The sequence below is a fragment of the Delphinus delphis genome, chromosome 8, assembly GCF_949987515.2.
Source record: "Delphinus delphis chromosome 8, mDelDel1.2, whole genome shotgun sequence".
NCBI lineage: Eukaryota > Metazoa > Chordata > Mammalia > Artiodactyla > Delphinidae > Delphinus > Delphinus delphis.
This window is the reverse complement of record NC_082690.1, coordinates 12,623,856-12,642,055: the sequence shown is the minus strand read 5'-3', so window position 1 is coordinate 12,642,055 and position 18,200 is coordinate 12,623,856. Positions and strand designations below refer to the sequence as shown.

General features: G+C 43.8%; 1 long non-coding RNA gene across 1 annotated transcript in view; it reads right to left on the bottom strand.

The window, feature by feature from the left end:
• Nucleotides 1-18,200, bottom strand: part of LOC132429452 (uncharacterized) — a 259,274-nt gene that overhangs the window by 81,797 nt on the left and 159,277 nt on the right. The window contains exon 3 of the long non-coding RNA XR_009520352.1: nt 12,108-12,259. This is a non-coding gene — a long non-coding RNA (uncharacterized lncRNA). The remainder of the gene's footprint in view (nt 1-12,107; nt 12,260-18,200) is intronic.

Here is an 18,200-nt window from a genome sequence, read left to right as displayed (position 1 = left end):
TAAGATGGACTTAGGTCAGACAATATGAAAGCTAAAAAAGAGTGAAGATTTAGCCTTAAATTATAGCAAAAAAAAAAAAAAAAAAGAAAGGGGGAGGGTTGGGGAAGAGAAGAGATTGGGAAGAAAGAACTTTTTCTAGAACACTGGAGCTAGAGACTGAATTCCTCTGCTGGTCTGCTGAAGATATTTTGGACGTGATTAGCTAATTCTTCCTCTCAATGGGTTTAAAGATGTGACTAAACGTGGGGTGCTGGAATAGCCATTTGTTGGAGTTCTACGTCTAAAGCTCTGTGAATGGTAACTAGGTGGATTAAAAGGCTGTTTTCTTCTCTCTCCCTTATTTGGCTGACATGTCTTCTTCCAGATTTGGAAACTCATAGACATCGCTATGAAATGTATCACAGACCATGAGTCACTATGAAAAGGACAAGTGTGTAAATTGCCTTACCAGTGAAAAATCCTCTGCCTGTCCTCCCCTTTTTTTCTGGGACAAAACTTCAGTTTTTTTCTCTCTGATTCATATCCTGGGGAAATCAAATCACAAAATGGCTATGTTTAATAAGAAATATCTCCAACCCACCTCACTTTAAGAATGTAACCTCTTTTTAATCCAGATGTTCATGATCTCCCCCGCATAAAAGCCTTTTCTCCAGAAGATTTGGTGCCATTTAAGACAGGTTAAAAGAGTCAGAGAACCTCTCATACACAAAAGTTATGCTGAAGTCCCATTAGCCAACGGGTCTAAAAAGTGTGTCTGCTGGTGGCAACTATTTTAAAGATGAGAATTAGCAGGAGAAAGGACTAAAGTTTATTTGAGCCCACCAGTGCCAGGCATGCTAGGGGCTCTTCTATAGTAATGGTTGACATTAATTGAATTCTTACTAGGTATGAGGTACCGTTCTAAGTTTTACAGGCATTATTTTATTTAACTCAAACTACTCCGTGAGATAAATACTAAGATGGACCCCAGCTCTAGGAGGAGGGAAATGAAGCTCAGAGAGGCTCACTAACTTGCTCAGGGTCATGTAGCAAGTAAGATGCAGAGATGAGATTCAAACACAGATCTGCCTGACACCAGAACTTAAACTATTAACTACTATCCTCAATAGTGCTTTAAAAAAGGTAGACAGACTCTCTCCATTATGTATAGGAAATGGAAGCTCAGGGAAGTAACCTGATCAAGGGCACACATTAATGTTTCTTTGGCCTGGCATTTGAACTCAGGTCAGGTGGACTCCCACATTTATGTTCTAGGCACAGAGATATTAAGCCCCAAAGAGGAGCTGCTATCCTCACTCACATTCAACTCCATGGAAATTATTCTTAAATCAATTCAAATAAATGAATGTCTACTCTGTACAACGAATGAGACTCTGAAGATAATGCGAAAGATGTAAATCTACTGTACCTACCTCTAATAAGCTTTAAGTTCTAGTTGGCAGAGAAAATACATATATGAATGGATTGAGGTCAGTTGCAAAGCATTGTGTCACCACAGGTAATAGGACATCGTATGAAATGAATAAATTCTGAAGCAATGCAGGGGAAACCAGTGACTGGAGAAGAAAGTTCATCAATGAACGCTGAGAAGAGGAATAAAATAAAGCATATGATGAATGGAGTTGATTCCATTTCCACTATCTTCCTGACTATTTTGTCAGTAGGAAGAAAACATACTTTGGAGAACCTATGGAAGGAGAACACAACCTTAGCACTTATTAGAAAGGTTTCATTAAAGGTATAGCTTATGATCACAGAGCAATGAAAAGACTGAAGGACAGGAAAGGATTTTTCTGTGATTACAGCTAAAACTACTAGTTATTACTCTTTCCCTTGGCGAATAGGTTTCCACAGGGTTCCATCAAATACAAACCATAATAGTTATAAATCAAACCCAGACTTATTCTCTACAAAGAAAGGCAAAAGGGCAGAGGGGAGGGAAGGGCATCGATTTCAACATTTTCAAGGGATTTTCCATGAGATCTATCCAGTCTAATGAAAAAGAAGAAAAACTTTTTTTCTGAATTAATCTTGAAAATAGAGCTTTACTGGATGAATGAACTAGAACACCAATGCTTATTTCAGTTCCCCTGCCTGCAGACCTCCAACTTAATAAAGAATGGGCTGTTGAAAAGAATCCTGGGGATGGTAGACAAGTATTCCCTATTTACAAGGTCGTATCTAAGCTATGTTCAACTTTTCTTCAATCTAAGACATAGACTTCAGCCTTTAATAGAAGATTTACTGAAGCTCCTCTGAAAATAACATTTTCCAAACTGTACTGAAGAAGAAAAAGAGGCACTCTAGATGCTAATGAATATTACTAAATAAAACAGTTCTAGAGTCAAATAACTTTGGGAAAGCTGAGTTCAATTTTTTGCAGCCTTAGACATGTGCATGTACATCTTGTAGCTCTACTGGGGACATATTCAGAATTTCTCAAACTTGTTTGACCTTAGAAATACCCTGTTATTTTGTGGAATTTGTACTACTATCTCATAGGTCTAGTATTCCAAAAAGCAGCCGTGTTCTCTTTCCTTACATAACTTTTAGAAAGATGAGGTAAATTGAATAATGGGTGGAGAAAGAAAACTACCAACGGGCCATGGCTTTGACCCCATGCCTGGGAGTGATAAGCCTTTACTTCCATGGACTCTGGGTTCATCACTGAATGAGTGACAAATCTCTAATGCCTCGTTCCATGATTTTCAGGGCTACCCTCACAGCAACATGAACAAGCAGTAGGGTCATTCTCTCCTGTAATGGGCAGCTCCAGGTTGGCCTCGGTGGTGTCCGTGGGAGACAAGGCAGGGGTTCCCTCCCAGGTGATGGCCAAGAGCTCTGGAAAACTGGAGGAGTACATGGAGCAAAAGATTATTTATACAGTGTGCCTAAACCACTGGGACAACTAAACTTTAGTATCTCATCCTAGTCTCTGAGATACACTCAAGGACTCAAAGTTCAGACTCCTTTAGCGGGTCATTCTGTATCTGCTGGCTGTACTTCCCTGCCCTCTCCCACACCTGAGCAGAACCTAAGACAAATTCACACAGAATATAATGGGATCACACTTCTTCAGATCCTCTGTGTGAGGGTGACTCTTTACAATACTAATCATTATTTATGATTATTCGAAGAGGAGGAAACAGAGGCACTGAAGGGAAAGTTTCACCTCTTAGAGTAGTATAGCTAGAGGGAAATCCTTAGGCGAACCTTCTGTCTACAGAAGTACAGTTCACTTAGGGGAGAGAACACCTGATAATCACTACATCCAAACGATTTAATTCCTACCCTGCGACATGGCCAGCTGAGTCAAACTGCACTATCCTCAGAGTCAGAGATACAGGAAAAGTCAGTCAACTCGTTAATGTGTGATGCATTTTGCAATGGCATTAACCACCATGCTTAGCCAGTGAGCAAAATTAACATAACTCTCAATGCGAACACTGTATCTTTCCATGTAACGGTATTTATACACTTTTTCATATTTCCAAATATTGTTGTCAGTGAAGAACTCTCTGTTGTAACAATAAACGGATTTGAAGAATAACTTAAGTTTGTATAGTGCTTTACAGTTATGAAGTACTTTCATTTACGTGTCTTATTTTATCCTCAGTATAACTCTGAGAGGTGGAACTTAGTGTCTTCATTTTATGATGCAGAAATTAGAGATTGAGAGATTATCACCAAACTAATAGCTGGCAGAGTGAGACTGAAACCCAGCCTCTCTGATTTCAGCACTGTCAACTCCCCATGAAGTGAAGCGCTACTCACGTGCTCCAAAGGATGTCCCTTATAAGTTCATGGTAATCTCAATTTTTTCTGTATTCCTTGTGCAAAGTACTAGTAAAACTAGTACTTTATTGAAAACTGTCTTATTTACCAATTATTTAATGAATTGATAACCAATTATTATTTAATTTTATCTGCCTATCTATCCCACTCAAACATAAGCCTTTGGTTACACTGTACTTTCAGAGACCCCTGAAGAATGTCCCCTCCCTCTAGACCCTATACAACCAGGTTCAATCCTATGCCACAGAATCCAGCACAGACCAGGGGTGGCCCCTTCCTACCTTCGGAAACTCTCTCTGGACTTCTCAAGCCCTGTCCTCACTTAGGGAGGAGACTCTCCTGTGTGCCGTGTGCTCCTAGAGCACCAGTGCGGTTGTCTGTGGAGGACTCACACCACCACGCTGTACTGCAAGTGTCTGTTTATCATGTCCCCGCTTGACCTTGGGCATCTTGAGAACAGCAATCTTGGGTTCCTTCACTTTGAATCCCCAGAATCTAGTACACAGTAGATTATCAATAATTAATAAATAAGCAATCTAATAAATACATAAAGTAACACAAAACCAATGAAGGCAGTTATCGCCTTTGAGGAGTTCCTAGTCTCATGAGGGAGAAAGACCGATCAAGAGACCACAACAAGCAACATTCCGGGGTGGAGACGGGTTCAGGGTGCTCTGGGAGTGTGGACAGGTAGGGATTGTGCTGTTCGGCCCTCAGAGACAGTGAAGTTGGGCAGAAGCTTCAAGAAGAGTAGAAGGTCCCCAGCCAATGGGCGTGGAGCTGAGAGAAAAGGGTGGGAGTGGGCAGCAAAGAGCGACAGCAGGCTTTAGAGGGGTTCTACTTCTCTGGGGGAGCTGCCCCTCTCTCCAGCCAACCTCATGGTTCTAACAGCAGCTACAAGTCATGCACGGTATCTTGTTCCCCTGGCCCAGAGGACTTCCCAGAGGTTTTGAAAATTTCTTCAGGCTCACCCAGGAGGCACATCTGAGAGAATAGAGCTGACTGGGAGAGAGAAGCCGAGGACAAAGTCGGAGGAAGGGTGTCGTGGAAGTGCTCAAGTCCCTGACTCTGGTGATGTCTGGAGTCTGGTGGACCCCTGCCTTTGCTGAAGTTTGGTTTTCTACCTCAACTTAGTCAAGCTGGTTTTCTGTCACTTGCAAACACAAGAATCCGTATCCACACTAAGGCCTTACTAATACCTCCCACAACATGCAGAGATAGGCGCCAAGTAGCTACTCGATATTTTATTCCTCAAATGGACCTTCTCCCGTCATCGAGTTCAATCTCTTTATTTAAAGATGGGGACACAGGCTTGAGCACTTTTCCCCAAGTTACCCATACGACTCACAACAGAAGCTGAACTCTCTTCCCAGAACAGTGCTGTATCCACACAGACTGCTGCCCTTGTTGCCATGTGCTGGGTAATCAGCCTCAAGGTAAGAAGTGATAACGGGGTTCACATTTGGTGAAAAAATCACAATGGGCAAAGGATTCATGATACGACTGTAAAGTGATGATGTTATTGTTTTCTACTTAATTCTATAACGAGCCCCTGGCATGCACCTGGTAGGTGGGTGTTTGGAGACAAGGCACACTCCTTGACCTCGAGTACTTCACCAAGTAGAATGAGAAGCTGTACAGCTTACCAGAGCTCACAGACCCTCAAATGAGCCATCTGGGAGAATATATACTTATTACTTTTGCAAGCGCTGACAAGTCTCCTCTGAACCGGTTACGAGCCAAACAAAAATGTCACCTCATAATTTCATAACTGCATTTAAATTCATTTTTAATCAAAAATGGTATCATTCAGCTGGACCAACTGGATACGGCACTTGGTTTTTAGAAAATGCAAAACAGCCTCCAAAGACAACCATTTCCTCCTACTCAGTATATCCAAAAGGATATGCTATGGGTTCTGAGGTCTACTGTAAAATAGGAGGTTCAAAGATGTTCTGCCCGAGGCTAGGCAGCATCACTGCCCTGAAGGGAACTATACTATTCAGGATGGGTACATTTTTACGTATTGTTAAAATAATGACTTCTAGAATTTATATTAAATTTCCAGACAGGCATATATCTGCCTAGAGGCAGGTGTCAATATCACCTTAGGTCACCTTGAGTCCCGTCCAGCTCTGTGATTCTGCAGTTGCTTATACTGGATTTCTCCAAGTCTGTGATGGGCTGAAGAGCTATTCCTGTCCTACTTCTTTTCCTTATATAGGTCAGATCCCATTCCAGTGAGTACCATAACAATAACCACCTCATGGCCAGGTTATTTTAGACAACCTGATAAAACGAGGATCAAGCATGACCTCCAAGACAGAGTTGGCTGTGACAGAATTTGACCTGAATATTTAAGCAAGGAGGCAGCCGGTGTCTTAAATTTTTATCTCCATGGCACTAGGCCACTGCAGGACAGTCAGACAAAGGTATGGAAAAATCATCAGTGAGTCCAAACCACAGTACTCAGATTCCTGAATCAGGGACCCCAGTAGCCTGCTAGGCACTGCAAAATCAGAATGTCTGGGGACCCAATGCTGTGTGTCTCCATGTGAGAAGAGTCTCCATTTTCTGTCAACTCCAGCCAAAGAACAGCATGGAGACTTGTGCCTCCGATTTCAGGTCTATAAATAAGCCCTCTTGTCATACTGGATACCCCCAAACCTGCAGTTCCTTTCCCCACTCTTTCCCAGCAGGGCTGGCTTCATGTTTCTTTTTGCATTTGTTGCTCTTTCTTGGAGCGAAGCGTTAGCTGCCACTCTCTGTAATCTTCCTCTACAAGAACGTAAATTCCCTGAGTGTAGCAACTTGTTTGTTTGGCTCCCAGCTCTATTTAATACCCAAGTTGTCCTGCTGGAGAGCAAGCGCCATAAAAGTATGAAATCTCTTGTCTAGAACCGTGCCTGGCATATAGTAAGTGCTCGATGATTATTTGCTGAATGAGCGAATGAATACATGATGAACAGTCATTGTGCAGGACCCAACTCCAGTGCCACTCCTCCCTTCCCAGAGCAGTTACAGGTCTTTCCTCTGACCCTTTAGAACTGTTTGCATCTCTCTATTATAACGTCTATGGGATACTCTACTTATGTTATATCTGTTTTCCCAGGTAAACTGGAAAATACTTTATGGCAGGAACTATGTTTTTATAGCTCCATGTCCTTGTGCCTAAAACAGTTAAGAGTTCACTCGATGTTTATTGCTTCAGTGATCATAAGAATGAATAAAAATGTTTCTCTTGTAACAATGAACGCTGAGGATTTATGATTTAACATCATACCTCACATTCTGCCTGGACTCCAGAGCTTTCCAAACTGAAGAAGCCGTGAGTCACTGGGCTTGGAGGGGAGGGGTGTTTGTTTGTGGAGGACTTGTTTCCCGACCTCGATGAATCACAAGTATAATCACCCCAACTGCATCCTGTCTGGGGAAGTAACCAAAACCCCTATTTCTGGCCCCAATGGCTTTTTGGTTTTATGAGTAAATGCCACTGACATGTCATTAAATAAATGCCCTCAGAAAGCCCCCAGCCAGTGCCATAACCTATGACAGTCAGGTTGTAGAGGAGCATTCTTGCGAACACAGCACAAGACGAAGGAGTTAACGTTATTCTCCTTGCCTGGACCACTGCTCTAGCTTCTAACTGCGACCTTGCATCCAAGTTCTTTTCAAACATCTGTTACACTCTTTTCCAATAAATCACAGGTATGATCATGTAATTCTCCTGCAGAAAAATATGCGATGGTTCTCATCATCAACTGAAAACAGACCAAACTTTTTAATCTACAACTCCCTCCGGATTCTGGCTCTGACCTTCTCCACCTGCCACACCTTCCTGCATGCCTATATAACCATATGCTCCCAACAAGATGAACGATTTTCTGATCACATACAAATCCTATACTTTGCTCTGCGACTTTGTTCCCTGTCTCCTCTTAGAATGCCCACCTCCTACTGTTTCCAAATGTCTAAAATCTACATACTCTTTGAGTCTCACCAAATGCCACTTCCTCCACAGTATCATCAGTGATGTTCCAATAAGGAAGAATAATGTCTCTTTGAGCATGCGCAGATGTTTTAATCTGTGCTCCCTTTCCATTAATTACTTCTAATTGCATTATAGACACGTACACGCGTGCTCATTTCTCTGATAGATCAGTTCCTGAAGAATATCTGAATCTTAGTCAATGTGATACTCCTTCAACTCCTAGTGGTGCGTGCCAGAGTGCACACTCCAAATAAACATTGTTAGAGGAAAACCTGAATTAGATCAATTGTTGAAATCTTTATCTTTGGCTCAGAATCTTCAGGAAAGGTCTGACTTAGAATTTTTTTATTCTCATCTCTCTCGTTTTATCCCTTACCTCCTTTCCAAGAAAATATATGATTCAGAAAGTCTTTGGTCCCTGCAAAGAACTTGCTTTATACCCATAGATCTCAAAGGCAAGGTATTCATCCCAGACTTCCTTCCTCCTATATCCAGTTCCTGTGGCCCACCTTACTAGTAGATACAACAAGCTCAAGTGAGAAAATATAATTTTGACCATAAACCCAGTAAAAGGAAAACATACTTGAGAGGTATTGCCATTTCAAAAAGCAAACTTTAAAAAAGATAGCATAGGGCTTCCCTGGTGGCGCAGTGGTTGAGAGTCCGCCTGCCGATGCAGGGGACGTGGGTTCGTGCCCCGGTCCGGGAAGACCCCACATACCGCGGAGCGGCTGGGCCCATGAGCCATGGCCGCTGAGCCTGCGCATCTGGAGCCTGTGCTCCGCAATGGGAGAGGCCACAACAGTGAGAGGCCCGCGTACCGCAAAAAAAAAAAAAAAAAAAAAAAAAAAAATATATATATATATATATATATATATATGGCATACTCCACAAAGACTTTGCTGTTACTGGCTATTTCAGAATATCCGCGCCCCAGTGCCAATTTCAGGGTGGACACATTCCTTCAGTGTGGATAAGCGAGAGTTGAAGCAATAAAGCTTAGCAAAGCACCTTCCTCTCCTTTTTGTTTATTCGTACCATTCTGGTTATGAGAATAGGGAGGTAGAAGCAGAACAAGGTTAAAATCACCCATGTCAAGGTCAGATAAAGAGGGAACAGAATGTCAGGAGTTTTGCTTCCTCAACTGTCTTTCAGCAACGGGCACTTCTGCGCAGATGAAAGAGATGGACGGCCATCACTTCCCCCTGAGAGCCACCTCCACAGGCCGCTTCCGTCCAGGCTGCCATCAGGGCGGGGCCCCTCCCTCTCTAGAGGCTAAGTCCTACCCACACCACTTACTGGCTGAATGACCACGGAAAAGTCTGCAATTTCTCTGTCCTTTAAATTGCAAAAGAACGTGGTCAGACTTTATAAACTGTAAAGCGCTGCTGGAATATTAGTTGTTTGCGTAAATTCAAAGACAACTGGTTTTGTTTTTGTTTTCATTACCCTACACCTGGAGTCAGCAAACTTTTTTCTGTAAAGGGCCAAATACGAAATACTTTAGGCTTCGTGGACTGGATGGGGTCTACTGCAACTACTTAACTCTGCCTTTATAGCAGGAGAGCAACCACTGACAGTATGCAAATGACAGGATATGCTTGGTTCCGATAAAACTTTATTTATAGAAACAGGTGGCAGACTGGATTTGGCCCATGGGCCATATTTGCAAATCCCTGCCCTACATCTTTGGAGGAAATGAAACCCCAGAGGCAGACAGAAGGGCTTACTAAAATCTTTCCCAGTGCTAAAGATTTTGTCACTTCTTGTGAGCAACTGTCCTGAGGCTTACAGACATCTCTTTTAGGTACTTTTTGAAATCAGAGTTTTAGTTTTGTGTATTGCCATCACCACCTTCATCAACATCCTTTTGGACCTGAGAAGTATTACTGAGACAGGCATAAAAGAACCCTAGTTTTCTACACCTACCACTTGACCACACTCTCTTCTGGGAAAGACAGCTCTGATTATTGTTGAAGAAAATATCAATCATACTTGCGGTGAAAGGTCACTATATTTTTTAACAAATTGGTCCTTTGAGCAAGATGAATTTTAATGGATTGGTTTATTAGCCTAAAGGTTGAACCAGACTGAGAGTAACTGAATGATTTGCTCATAATTAGTATTATTTATAATTATTTTACTTGGGAAAAAAGTATCACCTTAAATGTCAGGATGTTTTTTAATTGCTTCAGATGAGATTCAAAATAATTGACTTTGCAAGTGTATTTAAAAAAAAACTCTTTTAAAATTATCTAAAGCTGCTGAGAGTCTGTCTGCAAGATGTAAGATATTGATATTCATTACTAGGAACAGGGCAGAAATTGATCCATGATTTTTTTTTAACCACACGAATTGTGTATTGTGGTCACTTCTGGACTCGAAAAGAGCTGGAATGCTGATAGGGTGATGTGTCTTTCCTATTGCCCATTAAATCTGTTCTCTAAGTAAGTATGCTGTGTGAATATGTCTTTTACTCAAATATATATTTGCATATATTTTATATTAAAAAGGGAGTAAGTACGTGCTTGAAAATAGAAGGGATACACACGTGCTTGGAGGTTGTAGAAAAACACAGTCTATGTACATATTGTGCAGGTATACACGTGATTTGGATGGGACACCGACTTCTTGAAGGTGAGTAGGTGTATCATTTAGCATCTCTGTAAATATTTATCGGTCAGTTGGTGGAGAAGAAAAGGAGAGTACATTAACATCTGGGGAAAGATAGCTTTTAAAATAATGCAAGTTGTAAAATACGGATAAATCACTAGTAAAAAACCTGCAGCAGAGTAACAATGATGATACCTTATAATTATGTAACACTGGAGAGTGACAAACTTTTGCTGCGCTCAGATATAATCTCAGTAGTGCCTCACATCTACATCTGCATGCAGCAAGGAAGGGTAGTAAGGACTTCACTGGGCAGAAGGGGAAGAGACGGCTCAGTGAAGTCCAAGGATTTGCTCCCAGTCTACACTGCCTTCCCCGTATCCCACACTCATCTGGAACCCGCAGAAAGGGTGAATGTGTCCACAGGTATCAAAGCCAACCTCAGCAGCCTTCACAGGTCGCCTCAACCAGCCTGACTCAGGATGCAGACCCAAGTTTCCCACGTGAGGGGTTTTAGTGAGTTAAGTAACAAGCGGACTGGAAAGAACATCCCAGGCAGGGAATATGGTGACGGGATTAAAAACACAGCCTCTTATTCGCTTCTTCCAAGCATATTCAGTCTGAGCATGTGCCTGAGACACGGTGTGACACTGACTTGGGTGGCACAGAGTCCAGGACACAGCCAAACCGCTCTTCCAGGGAGCAAAGCAGACACCATCAATCACTATCTGCATGTTTGAGACATAGAAAAATGTAGCCGAGGCTGGGAAAAAGAACATTCGAAGATGGCTAAAAGGGAAAGAACACCAAGTTTCCCACTTATCTGCCAAAGACACGCATCTATACAGATACACACACACACACACACACACACACACACACACACTCACACAGGTTCCTCCAAAGCTCCGTAAGAAAATACCCTGCTGAGAGTAGTAAGGGTATATTAACTAATTTTTATTAATGCCATCTTTTATTTGGCTAGCAATCATAATCTATTAAGAGCATTTATTCACATTATCTTACTTATTCAACCCTCAGAAAAATCCTATAAGGCTCATCAGTAATATATTATTATCTCCCTTTTATAGACAAAGAAAACGGAGACAAGAGGTTTCCTTGCTTAAGCTAATCTCACTAAATGGCAGAATGAGAACTTGACTCCTAGTCATTCCTGAGAGCAACTGTGGGAAACTGGAAGGAAGGAGGGAAAGCCTGAGACATTGGTTCAGAGCGGGAAGAACCTGAACACACTGCCGTCAGACCAGAATTCTTCCTCGTTTAGGTCAAAAGGCCGGCGTAGGTGTGGCCCTGTGACACACAACCATAACGGCGAGAGCGACTTCCAGGCACACTTACTCACTTTGAATTTTCTTGTGCAACTGAGCGTTTGCTCTCAAACTCCTGGCCTCCAATGTCCTGTGAAGTTTCTGGGCAGCTGAGTTGGAACCAACTTCAAACAAGTTTAAGTCTCTGATTCAGCCCCCACACCCTCCCTCTCCGGCTCTGTGGTCAGTCTTTTGCATCACGACCTGCGATCGAGCAGTTTTTCTTTTGCACTCCTTTGGGGCTCCTCCCTCACTCTCCCTCAATCTCCCAGGTCCTGTCTGCACTTCTCCCCCTCCGTCTCTCCTGTCCATCCACTTTTCCCACTATCAGGGGCTCTGTGCCCCGTGTGCCCCTCCATCGTCCTCTCCCGGGTACCTACTTGGGCTCGGCAGCCACAGGCACCTTCCAGCTGCCCCTCGGCTTTCTTGGTTCTCTGTCTGATGCTGTCTGAAGCCGCCTGCCTCCATCCAGGGCCTGGGATCCATGAAAGTCTTCAAGCTCTTTGTTACTTTTCCACCTTAGTTGATGATGCTAGGTAAATAACAACAAACCAGAAAAGATGGCATATCAGCTGTGGTTCTCACCCGAAGCTTCCAGAAGTGTCAGCTCAGGCCCCAACATTGCAACAAAGGAATCTAACAGTTGGGTAGGCGAAAATCAGTTAGAGGACAGGAGGAGAAAACTTCAGCGCTTCCCAAATTCTGCTGCCCTCCGGGGGCTCCCCCTTGTGGAAGATGCAGGGCATGGCAAGGCGGTACCCAGGCGGGTCGGGGCCTCCGGGAGGAGGGGGAGAGGAGCTCACACACCCCAGGGGTGCGCACCCCCAGGGCTGTGGAGTGCCGCTCCAGCCATGAACAACAGCCCCTGTGTGAGCCCCTCTGTAATTAATCAGGGAACCGCTGTGGGGAGAGACAAGAGTTCCCCATGCCTGGGGGTCTCTGGTCCAGGTGAGTATGGCATGAGTCATGAGCTTGCACAGTTTACACTCCGTATGGACGTGGTGACTGGCAACCACTTGCCTCTTCTTCACGTCCAATTCCCTCACCAGCATAAATGTACCATAAAGTCGGACATCCACACAGGGCTATACTGGTGAGACAGGCGTGGTCTCTGCCGTCTGAGGACAGGGAGATGGTCCAGGCTCTTGGACTCTGGCCAGTGTGGGCACCCATCCTTTTGGAGTCCTGGCAACTTCCTGCTCCCCACTTGATGGAAACAGACTGTATGTTCACATAGTATCTTTCTGCGGAGAGATTCCGCCTCATTCATTCCCACCTACCCTGGCAGTTAAGTAGCGTAGGAAACCAAATATAGCACTTTTTCTGCAAACAGAATGGGAGGCTCATGCAACCCAGAAAGGTGTCCAATGCTCTAGCAAGGCCATCAGTGGAGCTAAGGGCCCAGCTTTCCCGACTTCCTCGTGCCTCCTGTGTCTAGACTGTGTTCTGCCTCTGGAGAGCAGGGGAGGTGGGGCTCCCGGACCTTCCTCAGTGCAGGGCGATGAGCGGCACCCTGAAGGAGTATTGATCGACGCGGTGGCTGTGAAGACCACGTGCTGGGCGTGACACAGACATCTGGACCCAGAGCGAGCCTGCCAGAGAGACTGTGTCATTATGTCAAAAGCTGGGGAAACAACCAGTGGGCCTACTGGGATGCTCTTTATTTGCCAGAACCTAGTAAGGAAGCTGCAGAATGACAACAGTGGCCCGGCCAGAGTTCACATGCCACCACGTGTGTGGTGACACATTATCTCATTTCACCCTTATACCATTTCTGAGATGGAGTCGGGTTAACCCCATTTTATAGATGAAGAAACTGAGTTCAGAGTGGTTAATTGCCCATAAGATAAGTGGCCATGATAGGGATCAAACCTAAATCAATTTCAGCCTAGAGCTCTTCTCACCATATCACATTGCCTCTGTGACTCTTCCAGCTGTCCTGGCCAGGGGACTCGGGCCACGGCATATTAATTTCAGCAAAGCCAAATCTCAAGCCAATTCCCGCTGATCTCTATTTAAACTCCATTACCTCCCTGATGTTGGTAGCAGCTCTGTACTGAACCACACAGAAAGACTGAGCTGGGAGTAAAAATATAAAACTCCACTTACTAAAAACCATCGCTTCTTCATTGGCTCTTTCTCCATAAGCAACCTCGACACTACAGAACCAAAGATAAAACGAACACAGAAATACCCTGGGCAAAAGGAGCTGAAATAATGTGACGAAGGAGACGTGTCAAGTCATGATATGGACTCACTAAATATTTCCATACTATACCTATACTGGGCTCTGGGCTGAATGTGAAAGAGGCAACCCACCCTGAAGACACTTACATGTTGTTATAAACCGAAATCAAGTTAAAAACAGCAACAAGGATTTGGAGAATTCAAGGAAAGCTACAAAAACAAAACAAAAAAAGATTCCTTTCATGTAATTGGATCTCAACCTGAGGACCTTCAGTGACTGACTGCTGTGAAGGAGGGAATAAAAATCCAGGAATACTTCTCAAAGAGAAGGAGCAGTGGGAAGCAGCCGCATAGCACAGGGAGATCAGCTCGGTGCTTTGTGACCACCTGGAGGGGTGGGATAGGGAGGGTGGGAGGGAGGGAGACGCAAGAGGGAAGAGATATGGGAACATATGTATATATATAACTGATTCATTTGGTTGTAAAGCAGAAACTAACACACCATTGTAAAGCAATTATACTCCAATAAAGATGTTAAAAAATAAAATTAAAAAAAAAGAGAGAAGGAGCACAGGAAGGACACATGCTCATGGGTGGAAGAATAGGAAAATGAGTGGAGTGGGAGGGAGAGTCTTGTTTCCCTTTGGGCTGGTCGGTGCATCCCGTTCTGCGCCACCCCAGGCAAAGTGGAGGATGCTTATAATAGAGCAACCATAGGAAAGAAGGGATCACAATTCATCTCAGGAGGAATCTGGAAAAGTGGAAACGTTTAGGCAGGTGAAGATACGACTCCGCACAGGAAATGACTGCTATCTTCAAATATCCAAAGGGCTCTGAGGTAGAAAGGGACGGGATTTGCTCTAGCTTTCAGGGAATACGATGGAACCAATGGGGAGAAACTCCAAAGAGAGTGCTTTTTGACTCACAGAAGAAAAATATTCTGCTAGCTCAGTCCAAAACTAGAAGGATCACTTCCTGTCTGGAGAAGGTCAGGAGGGCTCTGCCATTGGAAGTTCTTTGGTCAAAGGACGGGCCCAGGCAGGAAGACCTTCTGGACTGAAATAACCCTTGGGAATCCCTTTAGCTCTAAGCGTGTTGGGGTCTCTGAACAACCTGAGTTCCAAGCGGAGAAAGTGGACAAGAGAAATGCAGGAAATCCTCACACAGAGCATATAACTCCCATTTAGGGATCACATGTCCTAATATAGTCAATGACCACCTAAATGCAAAATGTGCTTACGCCTTTTCCTCTGTTTCTCTTGAACAGAATTATTTATTTTACTGTCTCAGGAATTCCAATATTTAAGGACCTCCTAGGTGAGGCAAACGCCCTTTAGAATAGTGGAAAACACAAAGGAGAAGGCCACACTCCCACCCTCTCATCAGTTTAAGGAGAATCTGAGGGTTTAAAAGAGATGTTTAGAAGCCAACTGGTCAAAGACCCCCACCCCTCATGTCTGAATTCCTTCCTTATCTTCCCTGTTTGAGTGTTGCCTGATCTCTGTTTGAATGCTGCCTCCAAAGCTAATTTCATTGTTGGCCATTCCAATGGGGAAATTGGCAAAAATATACACATGTAAAATGCACCAGCAAGACATGGAAACAAAGGCAAAGAAAAATGGTACCTTTAATAGGCACTGTATCAGAGTATAAAGACAGAACCTAATATTAATAAGGATTATAAAAAGTCAGACTACAGTAAATTTTTAAAACACCACCTCCAAAGCAAATAAACTTATTTACAAAATAGAAATAGACCCACAGACAGAAAATAAACTTCTGGTTACCAAAGGGGAAGTGGGGGAGGGATAAATTAAGAGTTTGGGATTAACATATACACACATTACTATATACAAAATAGATAACCAACAAGGACCTGCTGTATAGCACAAGGAACTCAATATTTTGTAATAACCTATAAAGGAAAAGAATCTGAACAAGAATAAATAGATAGAAAGATAGATAGATATGTATAAATGAATCACCGTGCTGTACACCTGAAGCTAACACATTGTATATCACATTGTAAATCAACTGTACTTCAATGAAAGAGTGAAAAAATAAAGTAAAATAAAATAAAATAAAATACCACCTCCAGCGTGAGTGGCCACTACTTAATAACACACGGTACTGGTAAAAAGCATAGGTGACACTGCTGCTCGTCAGGCTATCTTTTGCGTATATGTGCAAGCCTTCCAGGGCCGGGTGGGAAGATAGAATAGGGGCAGGAGAAATTAAAATGGTGAAGGTTGCTAATAAGGAGGAAAGCAAGGTATGGGGCTTTGAGGGATGCTGGTACGTGGTATGTATTTCACTTGCTTGTATGATGGGGACTGGGGCAGAGTTATAAAAATGAGTGCAGAGCTGGTGGGCATGGCAGACAAGAAAAGCGGGGCATTAAAGAATTGACCTCTGATTGAGTAGAGAGGATGGAGGGCTTCAGTGGAGGAGGGAAAAGACATAGGGTTTAGGGGTGGAGGAAAAGGGAGAAACACGAGATCAGTGAGGGAATTGAGAGGTAGGGAGAAGTGAGGAGAGAGCCTCAGGCGAGGTCCAAGATACTTGGGATGTTTCCAAAACCATCGTGGGGTCTCAAGAGATGGTGAGAGGTGGGGATAAGGGTAAATGTTTAGGGGGATGCAAGAGACAAAGCCCGGAAAGATCTCCGGAGTGGAAAGAAGCAGAGACGAAGCTAGATTCATCATAAGACTTAGTCTCTTCCTGGCTGCAAAAGATTGTTAATCCACCAGAAAAATGTGGATCCGTCAAGGGTTGACTGAACACCTCCTATATGCCCAGACATGTGATAGAAATAGAAATCCAAGTGTTAGTAAAAAGTCATGCTCAAGAATGTCCGGCAGTAATCTTAATTACTATCAGTCAATTAACAATCGTTGATTTAGGAACTACTACAGCTGGGGACCACGGTCAGCACGAGCTGTACAGTTGGGATCACCAGGCCTATCGACATGGAGGTCACAAGTAGGGGGGCGGGTAGAGCCAAATGTAAAACTGCTGCGAAGAATTATAGGGTGCTTCAGAGAAAGATGACGTACAAAAATAGGGTTCGTGATTTTCACATTTTTAACAAAAAAGAGATGTGAGAAGCCAAGAGAAGCAGGAGTCAGGCCATGGCAAGTTTCTTCCCGGCCTGAGACTGGCAGACAGCGTTGCCCGACAACTTCTCAGGGTCCAGAGCAAGGGGGCAGATGCCGAGCCCAGCAGAGGACTGCCGGGGACTGGCGCAGAGCCAGACTGGGTAAGAAACTGACTCCACTCCTCAAGGACATCAGGAGCTCATGATGGAAGGAGGCAGCCTTCTGCCTGAGCTCCTTCCCCTCTGGACCCCACTCACCCTGCCTGGCGTGACCTCTTCGGCTCGTTTGGCCTCCGCCCATGGCCAAGTGAGAAAACCATCTCTAAGGAGCCTCTCCAATTTCCTGAATTTTCTGTCTGCCTTGCTTTCCTACTTGGGTTCACAGATGAGCCCATGACCCTCAACGACTGTTTTGGGGAAGCTTTTGCATTTTCCTTGGCAAAGGTGCAGCTCGCTGAATTCTTTTAGGCCAGGCCAATAACAACAAGCCCTCAAATCGCTGAGCCAAGTGGTTTCTTTGGGGATCTGCTTACATTCCCTCCCTGAAAAGAGCAGGGGGCCCACTTCGTGCAGTCTCTGCACACGGAAAATGCACGCTCCACTTTTAAGGTGGCGGAGGCATGGGAGGCTCTGACCCAAGAGAGGATGGAGCACAACTGATTTTTGCTTTGGTTTTATATTGCTCGATTGGGTTTCATTCCATTTTAGATGATGGATAAGACGGCTCGGAGTCAGCTCCCTTGAAGACTGTCTTGAGAAAGGGCTAGGGAAGCTTTTAGTGCAAGCCCCATGGGATCCCAAGTTGGCAGAAGAATTTATGTGTGTCAATACCCTCTCTCATTCCTGAACTTCCACTCAGTTCAGGGTTCAATACTGTAATTACATTCTTGTAAGTTGTGGCTTTGGGAAGAAGATGGAGTCAGTCTATAGACGGCTTGATTTTTTTTTTTTTTTTTAATAATCATGGAGGGATGTTTGGGTAGAAATAATCCAATTCCATAAAGGATTACTCCAACGTTTTGTGGGGGAAACTGTTATATGATGATTCTTCAATCAGTTTACCTCCCCGTTTATTTTCTATCATGCGAACGTGAGAACGTGGTCATGTTTCCCAGGTGTCCCTAGCTGAGGGGAAAACCTTGAGAACTATCTTCATGGGAGCCTGTCGAGCAGTGGCCGTCAAACAGCC